This window comes from Drosophila mauritiana, unplaced genomic scaffold (assembly GCF_004382145.1).
Source record: "Drosophila mauritiana strain mau12 unplaced genomic scaffold, ASM438214v1 U_254, whole genome shotgun sequence".
Taxonomy (NCBI): domain Eukaryota; kingdom Metazoa; phylum Arthropoda; class Insecta; order Diptera; family Drosophilidae; genus Drosophila; species Drosophila mauritiana.
The window spans coordinates 1-19,921 of NW_022881389.1; the positions used below are offsets into that span (position 1 = coordinate 1).

Below are 19,921 nucleotides of genomic sequence, written 5' to 3' on the forward strand. Positions count from 1 at the left end.
CTAGCCTCCTGCCAGAGGCTAATCCTGCTTGGATGCTTTCGGTATGCCGAACAGTGTCCACAGTGGCACTGCAGGTACTTGGTGGAGCTCCCCCGCTTGACTTGGCTGCTAAGTTTTTAGCGGTCAAATACAAGCTGAAGCGTGGATACCCGCTGGAGGAGAACGACTGGCTATATGACGAGGACACTACGTGTCTAAGCTGGAAGCAGAGGAAGACTCGCCTAGAAGAGTGCTTACTGCAGAGTTGGCAGAACAGATGGGATGATGACAGCGAACCAGGACGGGTGACGCATAAATTCATCCCATATGTCACTCTCGCCTATCGGGATCCAAGATTTGGATTCTCGATGAGGACGTCTTACCTGCTGACAGGTCACGGGTCGTTTAACGCATTTTTGCAAGGGAGAGCCCTCAGCGATACCACTGCTTGCGCTTGTGGAGATCCATATGAGGACTGGATGCACATATTGTGCGCTTGCCCCCTATATGCAGATTTGCGGAACCTCGATGGACTTGGAGTGCAGCGCCTTGGCGAAAACTGGACCTTCGATAGAATCCTGGAAGATCAACAGAGGACTCAACGGCTGGCAGTGTTTGCGGACGAAGTGTTCCGTAGGAGGAGGGGTGTTTAGCCCAACAACTTCGCCGTGTGGTTAGCGGGCGAGAATACTTCCAGTCCGCTATTGCTTGTCGTAAGAGGCGACTAATATAGCCATAGGTCCCTCTAACCCTGCTTGTCGGAGCAAAAGGAGGAGGCCCACCGAGCCTCTCTTTCGGTACCACGGGTTGTGCAGCTATCCAAGACTGCACATTGAGGTAGGCCCCCTGGTGGGAGTATCGTGGTGGCTGTGGTTGGTACCCATATCGCGGGTAGAGCCTTCGTGTTCGACGTTTGAGTTACGGTGCTAGTTGCGCAAAACTCGGGTGCTGTGACCCAGAGATCAGTAGAGATTTTAGGTAGATCTCGCTCCTCAGCAAGGGGGAGTGCTTGCCCGGCAAGCAAGTACTCGAATTGCTACCGGGGTGGTCGCTATGTACATAGCTATAGCTTCTAGTCCGGGACGCTTGTCTGGCGTATCCAGACACATACACCATGTTGATACATGCACCACTTGTGGGTGTTCAGGGTGTCGTGGTTGTAATCCCTTCAGTGTGGAACACGCCACGTAAAACAAGTTCGGAGAGATCTGAAAAGTCGTCGTTGTCCCTATCTACTATCTAGCGAAACCACAGCCAAGGGAACGGGCTTGGAATAATTAGCGGGGAAAGAAGACCCTTTTGAGCTTGACTCTAATCTGGCAGTGTAAGGAGACATAAGAGGTGTAGAATAAGTGGGAGATATTAGACCTCGGTTTGGTATCGTCAATGAAATACCACTACTCTTATTGTTTCCTTACTTACTTGATTAAATGGAACGTGTATTTCCTAGCCATTATACGGATATATTTATTATATCTTATGGTATTGGGTTTTGATGCAAGCTTCTTGATCAAAGTATCACGAGTTTGTTATATAATCGCAAACAAATTCTTTAATAAAACGATGCATTTATGTATTTTTGATTTGAAAATTTGGTATAACTCCAATTACTCAGGTATGATCCAATTCAAGGACATTGCCAGGTAGGGAGTTTGACTGGGGCGGTACATCTCTCAAATAATAACGGAGGTGTCCCAAGGCCAGCTCAGTGCGGACAGAAACCACACATAGAGCAAAAGGGCAAATGCTGACTTGATCTCGGTGTTCAGTACACACAGGGACAGCAAAAGCTCGGCCTATCGATCCTTTTGGTTTAAAGAGTTTTTAACAAGAGGTGTCAGAAAAGTTACCATAGGGATAACTGGCTTGTGGCGGCCAAGCGTTCATAGCGACGTCGCTTTTTGATCCTTCGATGTCGGCTCTTCCTATCATTGTGAAGCAAAATTCACCAAGCGTTGGATTGTTCACCCATGCAAGGGAACGTGAGCTGGGTTTAGACCGTCGTGAGACAGGTTAGTTTTACCCTACTAATGACAAAACGTTGTTGCGACAGCATTCCTGCGTAGTACGAGAGGAACCGCAGGTACGGACCAATGGCACAATACTTGTTCGAGCGAACAGTGGTATGACGCTACGTCCGTTGGATTATGCCTGAACGCCTCTAAGGTCGTATCCGTGCTGGACTGCAATGATAAATAAGGGGCAATTTGCATTGTATGGCTTCTAAACCATTTAAAGTTTATAATTTATTTTATAAACGACAATGGATGTGATGCCAATGTAATTTGTAACATAGTAAATTAGGAGGATCTTCGATCACCTGATGCCGCGCTAGTTACATATAAAGCATTATTTAATACAATGACAAAGCCTAGAATCAATTGTAAACGACTTTTGTAACAGGCAAGGTGTTGTAAGTGGTTGAGCAGCTGCCATACTGCGATCCACTGAAGCTTATCCTTTGCTTGATGATTCGATAAATAAATGATTTTTCCTGTAGCCAAACAAACACCTCGTCATCAATTTAGTGACGCATATGATATTGTCCCTATCATATAATTTTGATATAAGACTTTAAAAATTATATCAAGTTGCAAAAACCTCGTCATCAATTTAGTGAGCATATGATATTGTTCCCTATTCATATAATTTTTGATATAAAGACTTTAAAGAATTTATCAGTTGCCAAATACCTCGTCATCAATTTAGTGACGCATATGATATTGTCCCTATCATATAATTAATATAAAGACTTTAATGAATTGTGTCAAGTTGCCAAATACCTCGTCATCAATTTAGTGACGCATATGATATTGTCCCTATCATATAATTTATTGATATAAAAGACTTTAAAGAAATTGTATCAAGTTGCCAAATACCTCGTCATCAATTTAGTGACGCATATGATATTGTCCCTATCATATAATTAATATAAAGACTTTAATGAATTGTGTCAAGTTGCCAAACACCTCGTCATCAATTTAGTGACGCATATGATATTGTCCCTATCATATAATTTTTGATATAAAGACTTTAAAGAATTTATCAAGTTGCCAAATACCTCGTCATCAATTTAGTGACGCATATGATATTGTCTCTATCATATAATTAATATAAAGACTTTAATGAATTGTGTCAAGTTGCCAAACACCTCGTCATCAATTTAGTGACGCATATGATATTGTCCCTATCATATAATTTTTGATATAAAAACTTTAAAGAATTGTATCAAGTTGCCAAATACCTCGTCATCAATTTAGTGACGCATATGATATTGTCCTATCATATAATTAATATAAAGACTTTAATGAATTGTGTCAAGTTGCCAAACACCTCGTCATCAATTTAGTGACGCATATGATATTGTCCCTATCATATAATTTTTGATATAAAAACTTTAAAGAATTGTATCAAGTTGCCAAATACCTCGTCATCAATTTAGTGACGCATATGATATTGTCCCTATCATATAATTAATATAAAGACTTTAATGAATTGTGTCAAGTTGCCAAACACCTCGTCATCAATTTAGTGACGCATATGATATTGTCCCTATCATATAATATTTGATATAAAGACTTTAAAGAATTATATCAAGTTGCCAAATACCTCGTCATCAATTTAGTGACGCATATGATATTGTCTCTATCATATAATTAATATAAAGACTTTAATGAATTGTGTCAAGTTGCCAAACACCTCGTCATCAATTTAGTGACGCATATGATATTGTCCCTATCATATAATTTTTGATATAAAGACTTTAAAGAATTCTATCAAGTTGCCAAATACCTCGTCATCAATTTAGTGACGCATATGATATTGTCTCTATCATATAATTAATATAAAGACTTTAATGATTTGTGTCACGTTGCCAAACACCTCGTCATCAATTTAGTGACGCATATGATATTGTCCCTATCATATAATTAATATAAAGACTTTTTAAAGAATTGTATCAAGTTGCCAAACACCTCGTCATCAACTACTATATTATGGTTGCGCCGACCTCTCATATTGTATTCTCTTATGTCTTCATAGGATTTTGGCAATTATACGAGTAAATTAAATAATATACATATGAAAATGATTAATTATTATATGTATAAGGGAAAAAATGCTGAAATATTCCCATATTATCTTAGTATTATAGAGGAAAGACCGTTGCCGACCTCTGATATTGTTCAAAACTTATGTATTTATATGATTTTGGCAATTATATGAGTAAATTAAATAATATACATATAAAATGATTAAATATTATATGTATAAATGTATAAAGGAAAAAATGATGAAATATTCCCACATTATCTTAGTATTATAGAGGAAAGACCGTTGCTGACCTCTGATATTGTTCAAAACTTATGTATTTATATGATTTTGGCAATAATATGAGTAAATTAAATAATATACATATGAAAATGATTAATTATTATATGTATAAATGTATAAGGGAAAAAATGCTGAAAATATTCCCATATTATCTTAGTATTATAGAGGAAAGACCGTTGCTGACCTCTGATATTGTTCAAAACTTATGTATTTATATGATTTTGGCAATTATATGAGTAAATTAAATAATATACATATGAAAATTATTAATTATTATATGTATAGGGGAAAAAATGCTGAAATATTCCCACATTCTCTTAGTATTATAGAGAAAAGCCATTATAGTGAGAGGGTATAGTAGTGTAAACGACCGGAATTACGACAGAGGGTTCAAAAACTACTATAGGTAGGCAGTGGTTGCCGACCTCTCATATTGTTCAAAACTTATGTATTCATATGATTTTGGCAATTATATGAGTAAATTAAATAATATACATATGAAAATTATTAATTATTATATGTATAGGGGAAAAAATGCTGAAATATTCCCACATTCTCTTAGTATTATAGAGAAAAGCCATTATAGTGAGAGGGTATAGTAGTGTAAACGACCGGAATTACGACAGAGGGTTCAAAAACTACTATAGGTAGGCAGTGGTTGCCGACCTCTCATATTGTTCAAAACTTATGTATTCATATGATTTTGGCAATTATATGAGTAAATTAAATAATATACATATGAAAATTATTAATTATTATATGTATAAGGGAAAAAATGCTGAAAATATCCCACATTCTCTTAGTATATAGAGAAAAGCCATTATAGTGAGAGGGTATAGTAGTGTAAACGACCGGAATTACGACAGAGGGTTCAAAAACTACTATAGGTAGGCAGTGGTTGCCGACCTCTCATATTGTTCAAAACTTATGTATTCATATGATTTTGGCAATAATATGAGTAAATTAAATAATATACATATGAAAATGATTAATTATTATATGTATAAGGGAAAAAATGCTGAAAATATCCCACATTCTCTTAGTATTATAGAGAAAAGCCATTATAGTGAGAGGGTATAGTAGTGTAAACGACCGGAATTACGACAGAGGGTTCAAAAACTACTATAGGTAGGCAGTGGTTGCCGACCTCTCATATTGTTCAAAACTTATGTATTCATATGATTTTGGCAATAATATGAGTAAATTAAATAATATACATATGAAAATGATTAATTATTATATGTATAAGGGAAAAAATGCTGAAAATATCCCACATTCTCTTAGTATTATAGAGAAAAGCCATTATAGTGAGAGGGTATAGTAGTGTAAACGACCGGAATTACGACAGAGGGTTCAAAAACTACTATAGGTAGGCAGTGGTTGCCGACCTCTCATATTGTTCAAAACTTATGTATTCATATGATTTTGGCAATAATATGAGTAAATTAAATAATATACATATGAAAATGATTAATTATTATATGTATAAGGGAAAAAATGCTGAAAATATCCCACATTCTCTTAGTATTATAGAGAAAAGCCATTATAGTGAGAGGGTATAGTAGTGTAAACGACCGGAATTACGACAGAGGGTTCAAAAACTACTATAGGTAGGCAGTGGTTGCCGACCTCTCATATTGTTCAAAACTTATGTATTCATATGATTTTGGCAATAATATGAGTAAATTAAATAATATACATATGAAAATGATTAATTATTATATGTATAAGGGAAAAAATAATCATATTATATATGAATAATGGAAAAAAAATGAAATGTTCCTATAATCTCTTAATATATAAGAGAATAGCCCGTATGTTGGGTGGCAAACGGAATTGAAAATACCCGCTTTGAGGACAGCGGGTTCAAAAACTACTATAGGTAGGCAGTGGTTGCCGACCTCCCGCATTATTCGAAATATTTATTTCGGATTATGTTTATATTGGTTACATACAATAAAGTATATTATTATCCGTACAAATTTGTTTCTCAGTTCTATAGAACACGGGACTTGGCTCCGCGGATAATAGGAATATACGCTTTATAGATAATATCGTTGAAACAAAAGTCAAGTTTCTATTATATATAGAATAACAAATCGTTTCCATATATTATCGTTAATTTTTGGAGGCAGGCAAATATTAATTTATTACCTGCCGTATAGTTGGATTATTATATCGTTACGGTATAATACAAATATGGATTCTTATGAAAGAAATATAAAATTATATATTAAATGTGGAAATATTATCATATGCGCTTGGTTTATGTTATATATTACCAGAGATATATATGAAAAGAGATAAATTTTAAATTTATCTTCAAAATGCAAATGATTTAACTTAATATTTATATTGGTTAAACAAAAATTGTACATGTGTGGATACAATAATTATGTATGTTGGAAATAAAATGATATTTTATAATGAAATATGTATGTATAAAAAGATAAAATTATAGAAATATATATATTACAATAATTAGATGAAATTCTTGTTATATTGGTAAAACAAGTATAAATTAAAAATGAAAATATGGATTACGAATGCTATATAAAAATGGCCGTAATCGAATGGATTTTTTACTTATATATTTAAAATTTTACCCAAAGGCGAAATATTGAATTTTATTCAATATAATAAAAATCATGGAATTATATAAAGTGAAAAATCTATATATCTATATATCTATTATATTGCTTATTTCGATTCAAAATATATGAATGGAATATGAAGGAAAAACATTATTCTGGTTGATCCTGCCAGTAGTTATATGCTTGTCTCAAAGATTAAGCCATGCATGTCTAAGTACACACGAATTAAAAGTGAAACCGCAAAAGGCTCATTATATCAGTTATGGTTCCTTAGATCGTTAACAGTTACTTGGATAACTGTGGTAATTCTAGAGCTAATACATGCAATTAAAACATGAACCTTATGGGACATGTGCTTTTATTAGGCTAAAACCAAGCGATCGCAAGATCGTTATATTGGTTGAACTCTAGATAACATGCAGATCGTATGGTCTTGTACCGACGACAGATCTTTCAAATGTCTGCCCTATCAACTTTTGATGGTAGTATCTAGGACTACCATGGTTGCAACGGGTAACGGGGAATCAGGGTTCGATTCCGGAGAGGGAGCCTGAGAAACGGCTACCACATCTAAGGAAGGCAGCAGGCGCGTAAATTACCCACTCCCAGCTCGGGGAGGTAGTGACGAAAAATAACAATACAGGACTCATATCCGAGGCCCTGTAATTGGAATGAGTACACTTTAAATCCTTTAACAAGGACCAATTGGAGGGCAAGTCTGGTGCCAGCAGCCGCGGTAATTCCAGCTCCAATAGCGTATATTAAAGTTGTTGCGGTTAAAACGTTCGTAGTTGAACTTGTGCTTCATACGGGTAGTACAACTTACAATTGTGGTTAGTACTATACCTTTATGTATGTAAGCGTATTACCGGTGGAGTTCTTATATGTGATTAAATACTTGTATTTTTTCATATGTTCCTCCTATTTAAAAACCTGCACTAGTGCTCTTAAACGAGTGTTATTGTGGGCCGGTACTATTACTTTGAACAAATTAGAGTGCTTAAAGCAGGCTTCAAATGCCTGAATATTCTGTGCATGGGATAATGAAATAAGACCTCTGTTCTGCTTTCATTGGTTTTCAGATCAAGAGGTAATGATTAATAGAAGCAGTTTGGGGGCATTAGTATTACGACGCGAGAGGTGAAATTCTTGGACCGTCGTAAGACTAACTTAAGCGAAAGCATTTGCCAAAGATGTTTTCATTAATCAAGAACGAAAGTTAGAGGTTCGAAGGCGATCAGATACCGCCCTAGTTCTAACCATAAACGATGCCAGCTAGCAATTGGGTGTAGCTACTTTTATGGCTCTCTCAGTCGCTTCCCGGGAAACCAAAGCTTTTGGGCTCCGGGGGAAGTATGGTTGCAAAGCTGAAACTTAAAGGAATTGACGGAAGGGCACCACCAGGAGTGGAGCCTGCGGCTTAATTTGACTCAACACGGGAAAACTTACCAGGTCCGAACATAAGTGTGTAAGACAGATTGATAGCTCTTTCTCGAATCTATGGGTGGTGGTGCATGGCCGTTCTTAGTTCGTGGAGTGATTTGTCTGGTTAATTCCGATAACGAACGAGACTCAAATATATTAAATAGATATCTTCAGGATTATGGTGCTGAAGCTTATGTAGCCTTCATTCATGGTGGCAGTAAAATGTTTATTGTGTTTGAATGTGTTTATGTAAGTGGAGCCGTACCTGTTGGTTTGTCCCATTATAAGGACACTAGCTTCTTAAATGGACAAATTGCGTCTAGCAATAATGAGATTGAGCAATAACAGGTCTGTGATGCCCTTAGATGTCCTGGGCTGCACGCGCGCTACAATGAAAGTATCAACGTGTATTTCCTAGACCGAGAGGTCCGGGTAAACCGCTGAACCACTTTCATGCTTGGGATTGTGAACTGAAACTGTTCACATGAACTTGGAATTCCCAGTAAGTGTGAGTCATTAACTCGCATTGATTACGTCCCTGCCCTTTGTACACACCGCCCGTCGCTACTACCGATTGAATTATTTAGTGAGGTCTCCGGACGTGATCACTGTGACGCCTTGCGTGTTACGGTTGTTTCGCAAAAGTTGACCGAACTTGATTATTTAGAGGAAGTAAAAGTCGTAACAAGGTTTCCGTAGGTGAACCTGCGGAAGGATCATTATTGTATAATATCCTTATCGTTAATAAACATTTGTTATAATACAAATAAATACAATTTACCAAAATAAAAATATTACAAAATGATTCCACGGAATCAAAAGTTAAAGTCAAAATAAAATGAAGATGGCTTTTATTTTATATGTGGGGCTTGGCAACCTCATAAAAAGACTTTAACATTATTAATGTTGTTGTGCGTATTTGTGGCAGTACCTACTACAACAATGGCGTTTCCTATAAAAACAAATTCTCGAAAATGGAAATCGAAGAAACTGAACAAAATTTGAAAGTAGAAGTCGAATTAAAATTAAAATAATTTTGAATGTGGTATTCAAAATAAGTGTGTGTGTATATGGACCATAATATACACGCGTTGCGAATATGTATTGTTCATCTATGTTATGAGCATACGTTGGCTAATGCAACAACCTAAAATATACAATGTTTGTACCTGTCATCCATCAGGTTAATGTTTTATATAAATTTTGCAGTATGTGTCACCCAAAATAGCAAACCATAACCAGATTTTTATGATACATAATGCTTATATGAACTAAGACATATCGCAACATTTATTTTTAGGTATAAAAATAAATTTATTGAAGGAATTGATATATGCCAGTAAAATGGTGTATTTTTAATTTCTTTCAATAAAAACAATATTGATATTATATAAAAATGAATTATAAAACTCTAAGCGGTGGATCACTCGGCTCATGGGTCGATGAAGAACGCAGCAAACTGTGCGTCATCGTGTGAACTGCAGGACACATGAACATCGACATTTTGAACGCATATCGCAGTCCATGCTGTTATGTACTTTAATTAATTTTATAGTGCTGCTTGGACTACATATGGTTGAGGGTTGTAAGACTATGCTAATTAAGTTGTTTATAAATTTTTTATAAGCATATGGTATATTATTGGATTAAATAATGATTTTATTCATAATATTAAAAAAGAAATGAAAAACATTATCTCACATTTGAATGTGAAAAACGAAGAGAAATATTTTCTTTTTCAATCAAATAATACTGAGAAATGTCTAGCATAAAAAATTGAAATATTTTTCATCTAGAATTGTCTCTTATTAATGATTCGGAAAAAGAAAAATCTTGGTTTTGTTATTATTCTTCGTTGGTTCGTTAAATGGATAAAAAATAACTTTGCTTACAAGAACTATTGGAACTATTTATAACGAATTTAATTGATTGTTTTATCATTTATATATAAAGAATTTATGGCAAAAAATAGTTATATATACAACCTCAACTCATATGGGACTACCCCCTGAATTTAAGCATATTAATTAGGGGAGGAAAAGAAACTAACAAGGATTTTCTTAGTAGCGGCGAGCGAAAAGAAAACAGTTCAGCACTAAGTCACTTTGTCTATATGGCAAATGTGAGATGCAGTGTATGGAGCGTCAATATTCTAGTATGAGAAATTAATGATTTAAGTCCTTCTTAAATGAGGCCATTTACCCATAGAGGGTGCCAGGCCCGTATAACGTTAATGATTACTAGATGATGTTTCCAAAGAGTCGTGTTGCTTGATAGTGCAGCACTAAGTGGGTGGTAAACTCATCTAAAACTAAATATAACCATGAGACCGATAGTAAACAAGTACCGTGAGGAAGTTGAAAAGAACTCTGAATAGAGAGTTAAACAGTACGTGAAACTGCTTAGAGGTTAAGCCCGATGAACTGAATATCCTTATGGAAAATTCATCATTAAAATTGTAATATTTAAATATTATTAAGAATAATGTGCATTTTTTCCATATAAGGACATTGTATCTATTGCATATCCCATTTATCATAAAATATAACTTATAGTTTATTCCAATTAAATTGCTTGCATTTTAACACAGAATAAATGTTATTAATTTGATAAAGTGCTGATAGATTATATTATTACAGAGCGTTAATTTTTCGGAATTATATATGGCATAATTATCATTGATTTTTGTGTTTATTATATGCTCTTGTATGATTAACAATGCGAAAGATTCAGGATACCTTCGGGACCCGTCTTGAAACACGGACCAAGGAGTCTAACATATGTGCAAGTTATTGGGATGTAACCTAATAGCGATTAACTTGACTATAATGGTTAGTTTTTTAGCTATTTATAGCTAATTAACACAATCCCGGGGCGTTCTATATAGTTATGTATAATGTATATTTATATTATTTATGCCTCTAACTGGAACGTACTTGAGCATATATGCTGTGACCCGAAAGATGGTGACTATACTTGATCAGGTTGAAGTCAGGGAACCCTGATGGAGAAACAGTTCTGGACGTGCAAATCGATTGTCAGAATTGAGTATAGGGGCGAAAGACCATCGAACCATCTAGTAGCTGGTTCCTTCCGAAGTTTCCCTCAGGATAGCTGGTGCATTTATATTAATAAATAATCTATCTGGTAAAGCGAATATTAGAGCCTTAGGGTCGAAACGATCTAACCTATTCTCAAACTTTAAATGGGTAAGAACCTTAACTTTCTTGATATGAAGTTCAAGGTTATGATATAATGTGCCAGTGGGCCACTTTTGGTAAGCAGAATGGCGCTGTGGGATGAACCAAACGTAATGTTACGGTGCCCAAATTAACAACTCATGCAGATACCATGAAAGGCGTTGGTTGCTTAAAACAGCAGGACGGTGATCATGGAATCGAAATCGCTAAGGAGTGTTGTAACAACTCACCTGCCGAAGCAACTAGCCCTTAAAATGGATGGCGCTTAAGTTGTATACCTATACATTACCGCTAAAGTAGATGATTTATATTACTTGTGATATAAATTTTGAAACTTTAGTGAGTAGGAAGGTACAATGGTATGCGTAGAAGTGTTTGGCGTAAGCCTGCATGGAGCTGCCATTGGTACAGATCTTGGTGGTAGTAGCAAATAATCGAATGAGACCTTGGAGGACTGAAGTGGAGAAGGGTTTCGTGTGAACAGTGGTTGATCACGAGTTAGTCGGTCCTAAGTTCAAGGCGAAAGCCGAAAATTTTCAAGTAAAACAAAAATGCCTAACTATATAAACAAAGCGAATATAATACACTTGAATAATTTTGAACGAAAGGGAATACGGTTCCAATTCCGTAACCTGTTGAGTATCCGTTTGTTATTAAATATGGGCCTCGTGCTCATCCTGGCAACAGGAACGACCATAAAGAAGCCGTCGAGAGATATCGGAAGAGTTTTCTTTTCTGTTTTATAGCCGTACTACCATGGAAGTCTTTCGCAGAGAGATATGGTAGATGGGCTAGAAGAGCATGACATATACTGTTGTGTCGATATTTTCTCCTCGGACCTTGAAAATTTATGGTGGGGACACGCAAACTTCTCAACAGGCCGTACCAATATCCGCAGCTGGTCTCCAAGGTGAAGAGTCTCTAGTCGATAGAATAATGTAGGTAAGGGAAGTCGGCAAATTAGATCCGTAACTTCGGGATAAGGATTGGCTCTGAAGATTGAGATAGTCGGGCTTGATTGGGAAACAATAACATGGTTTATGTGCTCGTTCTGGGTAAATAGAGTTTCTAGCATTTATGTTAGTTACTTGTTCCCCGGATAGTTTAGTTACGTAGCCAATTGGAACTTTCTTTGCTAAAATTTTTAAGAATACTATTTGGGTTAAACCAATTAGTTCTTATCAATTATAACGATTATCAATTAACAATCAATTCAGAACTGGCACGGACTTGGGGAATCCGACTGTCTAATTAAAACAAAGCATTGTGATGGCCCTAGCGGGTGTTGACACAATGTGATTTTCTGCCCAGTGCTCTGAATGTCAAAGTGAAGAAATTCAAGTAAGCGCGGGTCAACGGCGGGAGTAACTATGACTCTCTTAAGGTAGCCAAATGCCTCGTCATCTAATTAGTGACGCGCATGAATGGATTAACGACGGACGTGTTTTCCGTTGCGCTCGTGTACAGATTGCGAATAACTAAGTTTTCCTTGTTGGAAGTAATTAAATCGGTGATTTAGTGCTCCGCGGAAGTCGAGTGAAAATTGTCGAGTGTTAAAAAACAAGCGGTTTGAAATTATTAACAATAAACTATTGGAAATTTTCCACTCCGCACGTGCTGGGCCTCGGAAGGAGTAAGCTTGAGCAGCTGTCAGCTTTTGGTTGTATGAAGGGACAGTTTTAGTGCTACCAGACGCTACCGATAGGTGGAGCTCTAGAGCATCAACCTTTTGTCACTGAGCAAACGAGCATACGGTTGCTGGCGTGACGGTAGGAGGAGCCACCATCGGAGTTATGCCGATCGAGAGCGACAGCAGCGTGAGTGCCTTGAGCGGAAGTAGTGCTCGAGGAAGTCCAAACGACGCAGGCGCAGAAGCCATCTGGCCTCTAAGAGCTCGGCGCCGACGCAGGCAAATTGGTTGCCCTGGCATCGAATGGAGTGCCAGAACCCGTTGGTGTACTGGAGGAGGCGTTTTCGTCGTGGAGGACGCCCGGGCGGCTACCCCCCCACGCTGCTGCCACCGCTGTTGATCCTACTGCTGCCCCTTGCCGACCCACTGCTGCCTCCGCCGTTTCCACTGCTGCTAAAATTGTTGCCACCACTGCCACTGCCGCTACCGCTGCCGCCCGTGCTGGGCAAGCAGCCATGATGGCAGAGCTGTCGGCCACCCAGCGCATGGTGAGAAAGCAGCTTCCGCAGCCTAGGAGAAGTGGACACGGAAGAGCTCTCGTATGCTATCAGCCGCTACGATGAGCTGGTGCTGGCGTTAATGCTCCCGGTGTGGAGAGCTGGAGACGCGGCTCGCTATGCCGCCACCGCCGCCGCCGTCGTCGAATCCGTTAAAGAATACGGCCGCCAATGCTCCCCAGATGCACAGGTTGCACCCATCGCTGCCCGCGGACCACCAAGGTTCGCAGACGTGGTCAGCGGTGGTGAAGTGCGACGACCCTGCGCTATCGGGGAAAGCTATAGCGGAAAGGTGCGAACGATGGTTGCACCCTCCCTCGGAGTCAGAGTACATGAGGTAGTGAGCTCCGTCGAGGTGGTGGTGCGATCATTCGTACTCCTTCAGTTGGAGAGCTGCAGAAGGTGGTAGCATCAAAGAGGTTCGCTGAAGTTGGGCTAAATGTGGCACGGAATGCGGCCGAGAAGCCGAAGGTCGTCGTCTATGACGTCGACACAGCTATCGGCCCTGAGGAATTCATGCAGGAGCTGCATGGAAATAACTTCGACAGCGAAATGACTATGTCCCAATTTAAGAAGTCCGTGCACCTGGTGACCAAGGCGTGGTCGGTAACCGACGGGCGCCACAGTAAATGTAACGCTAGAGGTAGACGACCGCGCGATGGCGAAGCTTGATGTAGGTCGTGTCTACATCAAGTGTTCTCATTCCGATGCCGAGCACAGGTCCGAACATACGCCTGCACAGATGCGTGGTTTCGACCACAAGGTCAGCGAATGCCGGCAGAAGGACAATGTCTGCCGCCAGTGCGGGCAACAAGGCCACACCGCGGCAAAGTGCCAAAACCCGGTGGACTGCCGGAACTGCCGTCACAGAGGGCAACCCTCGGGGCATTACATGCTCTCGAACGTGTGCCCGATATACGGGGCGTTGCTGGCAAGGGTGCAAGCTAGACATTAATGTTTAGCTTCATCCAAGCGAACTGTGGCCGAGGCAGAGCTGCGACCATCGAGCTCGGAGTCCGACTCAGGAGATCGGAGTCTATGTTCGCGCTGGTGCAGGAGCCGTATCTCGGCGGGGACGGAATGGATGTGCTGCCTGAAGGAATGAGAATTTTCACCGATCGGCGAGGGAAGGCAGCCATCCTAGTAGATCAACAGGAAGCCATCTGTATGCCAGTGGAGACCCTCACCACGGATTATGGCGTATGTCTGGTCGTTAAAGGGAGCTTTGGCTCAATCTTCCTTTGCGCCGCATACTGCCAGTTCGATGCACCTCTGGAACCGTACCTCCGGTACATGGATGCGGTCCTGCTGCAGGCCAGCAGAACCCCGCAATCCTGGGCCTCGACGCGAATGCAGTGTCCCCATGTGGCTTAGCAAACTCTCTCGTCATGCCGAGGGCAAGCTAACTACAGACGGGGTGAGCTGCTGTCAGAGTGGATGCTGGAGGCAAGAGTCGCCGCCCTAAACCAGTCAACAGAGGTGTAACACGTTCGACAATCACAGAGCTACTAGCGATATCGACGTGACAATCGTCATGAGGCAGCATCTATGTGGGCCACATATGAGTGGAGAGTGGACGAGTGGGAATTGAGTGACCACAACATCATTACTGTTGTGGCCGAACCAACTACCGCGCGCGCAGTTGAGAGCATAGCTCCTGTGCCGTCCTGGAACTTCTCCAATGCACGTTGGCGATTGTTCAAGGAGGAAATGGTGAGTAGAGCAGCCGAACTTCCGGAAAACTTCTCAGAGTCGCCGTTGGACCAGCAAGTTTCGACCCTGCGCAGTATAGTACATAATGTATGTGATATTGCGCTGGGAAGAAAGTCAATTCGATCGCCCAACAGGAGAGCACGTTGGTGGACTGCCGACCTCTGCGCTGCAAGGCGCGAAGTCCGGAGACTTCGTCGCCTACTCCAAGATGGAAGGCGTCGTGATGACGGTGCCGCTATAGAGCGTGTAGTGGTCGAGCTGAGGCGGGCCTCAGCAAACTACAAGAAGCTCATTGGGAGGGCGAAAATGGATGACTGGAAACGCTTCGTGGGAGATCATGCCGACGACCCATGGGGGCGCGTCTACAAGATTTGCCGAGGCCGCAGAAAGTGCACGGAGATTGGGTGCCTCCGCGTGAATGGCGAGCTCATCACTGATTGGGGTGACTGTGCACGAGTGCTCCTCCGCAATTTCTTCCCAGTTGCGGAGTCCGAAGCACCGACTGCCATCGCGGAGGAAGTCCCACCGGCCCTCGAAGAATTCGAGGTTGATGCATGTGTTGCCCCGGTTGAAGAGCAGGCGCTCTCCCGGCTTGGACGGCATCAATGGCACTATCTGCAAGGCAGTCTGGCGCGCCATACCCGAGCACCTAGCATCGTTGTTTTCCCGATGCATCCGATTAGGATACTTTCCCGCTGAGTGGAAGTGCCCACGAGTTGTCTCGCTGCTCAAAGGGCCAGATAAGGACAAGTGTGAGCCCTCCTCATATAGAGGAATATGCTTGCTGCCAGTCTTTGGTAAGGTGCTCGAGGCCATCATGGTGAATCGTGTGAGAGAAGTTCTTCCGGAAGGCTGCAGATGGCAGTTTGGATTTCGCCAAGGACGATGTGTGGAGGATGCTTGGAGACACGTGAAGAGCAGTGTTTGTGCCAGCCCGGCGCAATACGTGCTCGGCACATTCGTGGACTTCAAAGGAGCATTCGACAACGTCGAATGGAGTGCTGCACTCCGCCGACTAGCAGACTTGGGATGCCGGGAGATGGGCTTGTGGCAGAGCTTTTTCTCCGGCCGAAGAGCAGTGATCCGAAGCAGTTCCGGTACTGTGGAAGTACCGGTAACTAGAGGCTGCCCGCAGGGGTCAATCAGTGGCCCATTTATCTGGGACATTCTGATGGATGTACTGCTTCAGCGTCTCCAGCCGTATTGCCAGCTGAGTGCATACGCTGATGACTTGCTGCTTCTCGTCGAGGGAAATTCCCGAGCTATGCTAGAGGAAAAAGGAGCACAGCTGATGTCCATCGTAGAAGCGTGGGGAGCGGAAGTTGGCGTTGCCGTCTCGACCAGCAAGACGGTAATAATGCTGCTAAAAGGTGCCTTGAGACGTGCGCCTACGGTGAGGTTTGCTGGAGCGAACCTTCCGTATGTGCGTAGCTGTCGGTACCTTGGCATCACGGTCAGTGAAGGAATGAAATTCCTCACGCACATAGCTTCGCTTCGCCAGCGGATGACCGGAGTCGTTGGAGCATTGGCGCGTGTGCTTCGAGCCGACTGGGGCTTCAGTCCTCGAGCCAGGCGGACCATATATGACGGACTCATGGCACCTTGTGTGCTGTTTGGTGCCCCGGTATGGTATGACACCGGCCGAGCAAGTAGCCGCCCGGAGACGACTAGCCTCCTGCCAGAGGCTAATCCTGCTTGGATGCCTTTCGGTATGCCGAACAGTGTCCACAGTGGCACTGCAGGTACTTGGTGGAGCTCCCCCGCTTGACTTGGCTGCTAAGTTTTTAGCGGTCAAATACAAGCTGAAGCGTGGATACCGCTGGAGGAGAACGACTGGCTATATGACGAGGACACTACGTGTCTAAGCTGGAAGCAGAGGAAGACTCGCCTAGAAGAGTGCTTACTGCAGAGTTGGCAGAACAGATGGGATGATGACAGCGAACCAGGACGGGTGACGCATAAATTCATCCCATATGTCACTCTCGCCTATCGGGATCCAAGATTTGGATTCTCGATGAGGACGTCTTACCTGCTGACAGGTCACGGGTCGTTTAACGCATTTTTGCAAGGGAGAGCCCTCAGCGATACCACTGCTTGCGCTTGTGGAGATCCATATGAGGACTGGATGCACATATTGTGCGCTGCCCCCTATATGCAGATTTGCGGACCTCGATGGACTTGGAGTGCAGCGCCTTGGCGAAAACTGGACCTTCGATAGAATCCTGGAAGATCAACAGAGGACTCAACGGCTGGCAGTGTTTTGCGGACGAAGTGTTCCGTAGGAGGAGGGGTGTTTAGCCAACAACTTCGCCGTGTGGTTAGCGGGCGAGAATACTTCCACAGTCCGCTATTGCTTGTCGTAAGAGGCGACTAATATAGCCATAGGTCCCTCTAACCCTGCTTGTCGGAGCAAAAGGAGGAGGCCCACCGAGCCTCTCTTTCGGTACCACGGGTTGTGCAGCTATCCAAGACTGCACATTGAGGTAGGCCCCTGGTGGGAGTATCGTGGTGGCTGTGGTTGGTACCCATATCGCGGGTAGAGCCTTCGTGTTCGACGTTTGAGTTACGGTGCTAGTTGCGCAAAACTCGGGTGCTGTGACCCAGAGATCAGTAGAGATTTAGGTAGATCTCCTCCTCAGCAAGGGGGAGTGCTTGCCCGGCAAGCAAGTACTCGAATTGCTACCGGGTGGTCGCTATGTACATAGCTATAGCTTCTAGTCCGGGACGCTTGTCTGGCGTATCCAGACACATACACCATGTTGATACATGCACCACTTGTGGGTGTTCAGGGTGTCGTGGTTGTAATCCCTTCAGTGTGGAACACGCCACGTAAAACAAGTTCGGAGAGATCTGAAAAGTCGTCGTTGTCCCTATCTACTATCTAGCGAAACCACAGCCAAGGGAACGGGCTTGGAATAATTAGCGGGGAAAGAAGACCCTTTTGAGCTTGACTCTAATCTGGCAGTGTAGGAGACATAAGAGGTGTAGAATAAGTGGGAGATATTAGACCTCGGTTTGGTATCGTCAATGAAATACCACTACTCTTATTGTTTCCTTACTTACTTGATTAAATGGAACGTGTATCATTTCCTAGCCATTATACGGATATATTTATTATATCTTATGGTATTGGGTTTTGATGCAAGCTTCTTGATCAAAGTATCACGAGTTTGTTATATAATCGCAAACAAATTCTTTAATAAAACGATGCATTTATGTATTTTTGATTTGAAAATTTGGTATAACTCCAATTACTCAGGTATGATCCAATTCAAGGACATTGCCAGGTAGGGAGTTTGACTGGGGCGGTACATCTCTCAAATAATAACGGAGGTGTCCCAAGGCCAGCTCAGTGCGGACAGAAACCACACATAGAGCAAAAGGGCAAATGCTGACTTGATCTCGGTGTTCAGTACACACAGGGACAGCAAAAGCTCGGCCTATCGATCCTTTTGGTTTAAAGAGTTTTTAACAAGAGGTGTCAGAAAAGTTACCATAGGGATAACTGGCTTGTGGCGGCCAAGCGTTCATAGCGACGTCGCTTTTTGATCCTTCGATGTCGGCTCTTCCTATCATTGTGAAGCAAAATTCACCAAGCGTTGGATTGTTCACCCATGCAAGGGAACGTGAGCTGGGTTTAGACCGTCGTGAGACAGGTTAGTTTTACCCTACTAATGACAAAACGTTGTTGCGACAGCATTCCTGCGTAGTACGAGAGGAACCGCAGGTACGGACCAATGGCACAATACTTGTTCGAGCGAACAGTGGTATGACGCTACGTCCGTTGGATTATGCCTGAACGCCTCTAAGGTCGTATCCGTGCTGGACTGCAATGATAAATAAGGGGCAATTTGCATTGTATGGCTTCTAAACCATTTAAAGTTTATAATTTATTTTATAAACGACAATGGATGTGATGCCAATGTAATTTGTAACATAGTAAATTAGGAGGATCTTCGATCACCTGATGCCGCGCTAGTTACATATAAAAGCATTATTTAATACAATGACAAAGCCTAGAATCAATTGTAAACGACTTTTGTAACAGGCAAGGTGTTGTAAGTGGTTGAGCAGCTGCCATACTGCGATCCACTGAAGCTTATCCTTTGCTTGATGATTCGATAAATAAATGATTTTTCCTGTAGCCAAACAAACACCTCGTCATCAATTTAGTGACGCATATGATATTTTATCATATTTTTTTATATTTAAAATTTATACGTTGATACCTCTCATCATTTAGTGAGCATATGTATTGTCCTATATATATAAGATTTAATATTGAATCTATTATAATATTTTATCATATTGCAAAATTTAACACCTCGTCATCAATTTAGTGACGCATATGATATTGTCCCTATCATATAATTTTTGATATAAAAACTTTAAAGAATTGTATCAAGTTGCCAAATACCTCGTCATCAATTTAGTGACGCATATGATATTGTCCCTATCATATAATTAATAAAGACTTTAAGAATTTTCAGT

At 41.3% G+C, this 19,921-nt stretch overlaps 2 non-coding genes and 1 pseudogene across 2 annotated transcripts; all 3 read left to right on the top strand.

The window, feature by feature from the left end:
* Nucleotides 1-7,057: 7,057 nt before the first annotated feature.
* On the top strand, nucleotides 7,058-9,052 carry LOC117149591. The gene has a single exon (XR_004460397.1). It is a non-coding gene; the product is annotated as a small subunit ribosomal RNA (ribosomal RNA).
* Nucleotides 9,053-9,737: 685 nt separating this feature from the next.
* Nucleotides 9,738-9,916, top strand: LOC117149590. The gene has a single exon (XR_004460396.1). It is a non-coding gene; the product is annotated as a 5.8S ribosomal RNA (ribosomal RNA).
* A 395-nt stretch (nucleotides 9,917-10,311) lies between these two features.
* On the top strand, nucleotides 10,312-19,552 carry LOC117149592 (annotated as a pseudogene).
* Nucleotides 19,553-19,921: the final 369 nt, after the last annotated feature.